The sequence below is a fragment of the Zonotrichia albicollis genome, chromosome 11 (genome assembly GCF_047830755.1).
Source record: "Zonotrichia albicollis isolate bZonAlb1 chromosome 11, bZonAlb1.hap1, whole genome shotgun sequence".
In the NCBI taxonomy this organism is placed as follows: domain Eukaryota; kingdom Metazoa; phylum Chordata; class Aves; order Passeriformes; family Passerellidae; genus Zonotrichia; species Zonotrichia albicollis.
In genome coordinates this window covers 2,524,328-2,530,462 of record NC_133829.1, presented here as the reverse complement: position 1 = coordinate 2,530,462, position 6,135 = coordinate 2,524,328, and the positions used below count along the sequence as shown (strand labels likewise).

General features: G+C 47.1%; 1 protein-coding gene across 1 annotated transcript in view; it reads right to left on the bottom strand.

The window, feature by feature from the left end:
• The window catches only part of IGDCC3 (immunoglobulin superfamily DCC subclass member 3), a 100,220-nt gene that overhangs the window by 43,913 nt on the left and 50,172 nt on the right, over positions 1 to 6,135 (bottom strand). The window lies entirely within an intron of this gene.

Genomic DNA, 6,135 nt, shown 5'->3' with positions numbered 1-6,135 from the left:
CCAGCTTGCAGCCTAACCTTCTGCATGGAAAAACAAGACTAGTGGGAAGTTCTGGGTATCCCACCTGCCTCTGCACATTGAAATGATTGGCTCGACCAGAACAGCAGACTTTGCTCCAAGACCCTTGTGCTCAACAAGGTCTGCCAGGGCAGCGAGAAACACAAACACTGCACTGGCACTTACCAGAGGGCATTCCCAATAGCTTGAGCAGTCTTTGGATCCTAGTCCACATCAAAAGAGAGATGGATTCTTTCTGTTGCCATCAATGTCTTACCTGTTGTAAATATCCTTCCGATATGTACAGCTTGCCTCCTAAACTCATGTTACTTAAATAACTAGAGCAGGAGAATGCCAAAATACCCTAGTGAAACATACAGCCCTTGATTTCCACCTGTTTGCAGGTGCTCCTGCTCATTGCATGTTCTGCCTTCCAGCACCACAACAGAACAGCCACATCCCCAGGCTGGGGAGAAAAAGGAATCAGCCAAAAGAAAGAGCAGCTGCCAAGAGCTCAGCAAAATGGGGCTTTTGGGGCTGGGACCACCTGACAGCAAATGATGAGCCCCAGCATGCCCATGCAGGGTGAATACAGACCAGCCTGTTCCAGCAAGCCACAGCTGTAACCATCGTGTGGAAACACTCTGGCACGCTGTTAGAGCTACATAAATAATACCGTAATCATTACTATTAATTAATTGGAAGGTGCTGCCTGTTGACTCCGCAATAAACATATTCAAAGCTAATAAACATCCCAGTGGTTATTGAGCTCATGATTCATTTAAAGTGCTGCATCCACAGGAAGGTCTCTCTCATTACCACACAAAACAAACTCCAGGAGAACTCCCTGCTCTGCCGCCCCAGCCCGATGACACCGCTCTCCCCAGCAAGAAAACCTCGTCCCCTTTTACAAGCATCAAGTGCAATGGCTGTGGGTCTGCTAAGGAACAAGCTGCCTATGTGTCAGGGCAGCTTAATCATTCATCTGCAAACTGCAGTTGGGCTCAGGCAGATGGGAGATGGCCATTAGCAATCATACATTAAATATGTGTTGCATTAACCTGCGCTGCTCCCGCAACCACCGCTCTCAACCCGCTGATGGCAGATTTGTTAAGCTGATGGAGTAGCACGGAGCAAAGCCCCAGCCCTGCACAGTTGCAGGGTTGGGAAGGTTTTGTAGGTATGAAAGTGGGATGGGCAGCCAGCCCCACATCGGGAGCCAGACCAGGGAGTGGCTGCGCAATGTTCCAGCCAGATGGCGACACACCAGCACAAGGTGAAAGATCACGGAAAATTGTATTTCTCTTTCCCAAGATAAAAGCCAATGCAATTATCCTCTCTGGTATAGGATTATAGGATGGAGCCCAATAGTGCAATGGCAATTTACCCAATTCATATAGATTTAGCCTTGAAATGAGACTGATCATGGCTCAGAGCATTCAGACATGGAAAGGAGCCCAAAGGCTGCTAGGAGGTCTCTCATCACCAGGTGATGCCGCTTTCAAGGTGGCAAGGGATGCTTCAAAAGATGGGGGATCCATGGGTGCCTGCAGCAGGGGAGCTCAAGGGAGCCTGCAGAACATTTCAAGGCTGGAGACCCAGACCAGGGTGAGCATTTTTGCAAAGTCAAAGCTTACGGACCTTCACCAAGAAATGAATCCAAGAATTACTGAGAATGACACAAAGCTCTCTGAAAATTTTTTTAAAAAAGCAGGGATTCAGATGCCTGTAGGAAAATTCCTTTCAAATGTACAGATGCTCAGCACTGAGGTTTTCTGGTGGTTGACAGGGTTGATAAAAGAGGGAGGTGTGAATGAGAACAGCCCAGCACAGACTTTGCTCTGCTGGCTACAGAATTCATCGCCATTCCTTTATTTCAATAATATCACCTCTTATAGGTAAAACTGCAGCAATAACCTCTACTCTTAAAGACACCAGTATTAATATTTATCATGAATAAAACATGGTAAGTTATAAATAATTCAGTTATGAGGATGTTAAGTAAAATATTACTCTTCAACGACACTATAATGTGGCTTTGAAGCACAGTTTTATGTTAAATGCCTAGGAAACACTGTGACCCTTGCCAAGACCAGCTGGTTTGCAGAAGATGCATTAAAAATTCATGCACTGAGCTACAAAATGCTATTTTTAAAACAAGTTTACGAGTTTATTTACAGTTGCAGAGACAAAAGACTTTTGGAGCATCTCCTGTAAAACAGCAACAAAACTTCAATGTGAGTGATTACTGGGTTTTCAGCCTGGGAATAAATCACTGGGGAGGAGGAGAGGAGAGGGACAGGAGCTCAACTGCTTCACAGGGCATTGCCTGGAGCAGCTAAATCTCTGCTGACCCATGTGAGGTTTTTACATACGTCCCAGCTGACTGTAACAAACTCAAGCAGCAGAGTGCTGGCTCCTGTTTGTCACTTGCCTTCCCGTGGCAAGCGGCCGGACCCCGATACCAGCCGGGCGCTTTTGTTGCAGCCGCCAAGGAGAAGAGCTACAGTCAGCCCGGGTGGGGTTGGCCAGCAGCCAGGGAGCTGCAGCTCATTTCTATGCTAATGGCTATAATAATTTTAAAAATAAATACATGCAATCACAATATTCACCCGCGAGCTCCTAAGAGGGGAGGCACTCACTAATCCATCTGCCAGCGGTCTCTGCCATCCAGCAATGCAGCATCCATGTGCCAGTGGAGGGACTGGTGCTGCCCCAGGCCTTTTTTACCATCATCAGAGGAGTGAGTGCCACCCTGCTCACGTTAAATTTCCCTCTGCCATCTCCTTGTGTCATCAAGCCATAAAAATAACATAAATCACACGCAGACTCATTGCTCCACATTAATGCTCCACGCTGCGATGTCTCCGTGCTTCTGCTATCATCCCACCTGGATTTTGGCTGTGGTACACAGCAACCACCACAGGGCACAGCAGGACAAAATTAGGGCTTACAGCACACAGGGAATGGTCCTGGCAGCCCCTTGATGCTGCAGGCATGGAGAAGTCTCCTCCAAAAGATGCTGTCCAAGGCTAGATTCAGACTAATGTTGACTGTCTGCAGTCACACAGACACATGAAGCAGAGGAGTTACTCTTCTTCTCTGCTTCCCCTGTGTTATATAACTAAGGACCTCAACTAGGATGATGCTGGATCACAGGCAAGGCTCTACCATAAAGAAACCACCATGCTTGGGATTGCCCACCACTTAACCCCCAGTGGGATGCAGTCCCTGAAGGCATGTCCGATGGACACAGGTGAGCAGCAACTCTCATCCTCATCCATCCATGATTAATTCATGGAGGATTCATTCTGGGGTCTCCTCTAATCAAATCACAAGCACTTTCTCCATCCCAACAGGCCTGGTGGAAAGGCCAATGGAATAAAAATGAAAATAGCTATCGAGTGAAATTTTCTCTACTCCATAAAAAACTAAATTGAAACCATTAGTGGCCAATCCTTTTTTGCTCAGTGCAGCATTAGTGCTAAGCCAGAGATTGACCTAGATTTGATATAGAAAAAGAAAACATTAACTTGGTATGTCAAAGCAAATCCCAGGCCTTTAGAGTCATTAAAACACAAACATTGTGCAGGCACAAGGAGAGGAGGAAGACTTGAAAGGTTCAGTGCCAAACATGGTGTTAGGAGAGCATTTGGGAAGGCCAGCTAGTTCTGCAATCAAATTGTCTCTTGATTTTAAATTACTTATGGGGAAACAGAGACCCAGGCTGGCTCTGACACAAGATGATGCTGGGGAGGAGTGAGCACCCACACCATCACAGATGCCACACAGTCCACAAATAGCAGCACACAAGTGAAGATCCTTTCTTCACATTTCTGCCACCAACCTGTTAAATTCAGACCTTTTCCAATGGAGGCATGTGGTTAAAATGCCTCTCAGTTAACACAGTATAAGGAACAAGAGTGTTATGGGGGTGTGCCTCCAGTACCTGGGCTTCCAGATGCTCCTACCAAAGAGTGCAAGCTTCATTATCTCAGTTACAGCTGAGGAAGGTGAATCTGGGAGGCAAATTATTTGCTCAGAGCAGAGAACAAGCCATAGGCAAACTGACCCCTTCCAAGACTGGCTCCATTCCAGTGACTGCTGATACTGAATATACAGTGAGCTGCTGATATATACTGAATTTCTCTATGTACTAATAAAATTGAATTCCTCCTCAGGTCAGCAGAAGCCAGGGTTGTTTTTTAAAATGCAATGAACACCATGCCAATTAATGCCAAACATGAACCACTCTCAGATCAGGCTGAGAGCTCCAGCAGGACCAACAGAACCAACCTTCAATACCTATGAGACTCACAGAGCACCCAACTCCTTTTCCTGAAAGCCACCACTACTAAGGCAAGCAGAGGGATTAAATTTTCAATTCCCTCTTGGCTTAAGAGACCTTTACCACTAAGTCAGCAACCTGCCAGGGAACATTCTCAAAGAAGTCAACAGGGGAAGGCTCTGCAGACCCAGGTCTTATTTGTCCTCTCCATACTCTGGAAATTGAGGATTTGCCAATGAGAAGGAGTCGGCACAAAAGACGGAGGGCGTGTGGACACCACAAATCCCATCCTCTCCTCTCTTCCCCTTCCTTCAAACAGCAACGCCTGCCCAAGCCTTTAAGAAAAAGACACTGAATCTTCTTTCAGTACTTTTTAAAGATGCATTTTTATAAAGCTAAAACCAAGGCCACGGCAGGCCAGCCCGGTGGCTACTCCAGCTGCAGAGCAGCCTCTGCGCCTGCGAGCCGGCCCTGCGTGTCTAATGACGCTTTTGTGCGAGGCTGTTGCTGAACTGCCATGAGCCCAATTTTGAATGCAAGTTGCTTTGTGCATAGTGAAGCGTGAACAACAGCGCCGCCCATTTATCTATTTAATTCTCCAGGAGTAGCAGGAGCAGGGCCCTTCGCTCACATCTAAAGGGAAGAAAAATCGCCTTTCTCTCAGCTTTGGAAAGAGAGGGAAATATTAAAGAGCAGCCGTGCCTCTCCCAGCACAGAGGAAAATCCTCTCTGTCCCTGTCCACTAATCATAGCAGGGAAGATCCCAAATCTCCATTGTCCACGCTGAGCCTCAGATCTCAAAAGAATACGAGCTGCAAGACTCAGGAGAGTTTGAGGCAAGGAAGACATTTTAGAGGAATGTAGTTTGGTTAAGAGGAACTAAAATACCAGGTGAGATAAAAGAGGGAGGATGACCCACCTTGGTCTGCTCAGAAGTACAGGGAAATGGTCAGTCCTGAACACTTTTTATTTGGAATATTTGCAAACAAGTGCTTATTCCTCTTTTGCTTTGGCTGTTGTTTTCTTCCCCTGGAGCTAACAGGATGGCTCAGAGCATGAACAGAGGACAGTGAAGGCGCTGTTCTCTCTGCATTTTGCATCCTCATGTCTCTTGTTTTCACCCACAATCAAACCTGACTGGAAGAATTTAAAATAGGCTGAGAAGACAGCACATGATACAGACCACTCTAGCTGAGCAACAAAGTCTCCACCTGGCCTGTTTTCTTCTCCTGTCCCAAGCTCCTGGGACAGGGATGAAAGGGAGACAACAGAGATAATGCCTCACAGTGGGACACAGCAGCTGCCCACTGCTGGGAGGGAACATGCAACAGATATTTTACAAGAAGAGTAGGGGGGAAATCTGCTACTCAAATAGCAGGAGGCTACTCAAGTCAACCAGGAGGCAAATTTTTGTCTGGTCTGGGACTGTGGCTTCTCAACTTTTTGCATAACAGATTAAATGACTGTGAGCCAAAGCCAGCTCAGGTCACCTCCCCGCTGCATCGCAATGAACAGCCCTGGCGGACGCTACTGACCCATGACTTATTGTTGGGTTTGCTGCTTTCAGAAGCAGAAAAAAGCACAGAGGCCTGTAGGGGCTGCTTCCGCTTAGGGATGATAAATATCCTGTGAAAGTAATGAACACATCTTCACTGCATGCAGAGCAGGGGTCAGAGGGAACATCCTCAGGAGCCCCTGGTTGCTCTACCCGCCCTGCACGAGTGAGGGAACCAAGCTGTGAGGAGGATGATGGGTTCTTCCTGAAAAGGTCCCTGTAGGGTGGCACCTGGAAACCCTTTGAATGCCTGCACTGCAGCTCCACTCCTCTTCCTGAGCTTGACTGAATGTGC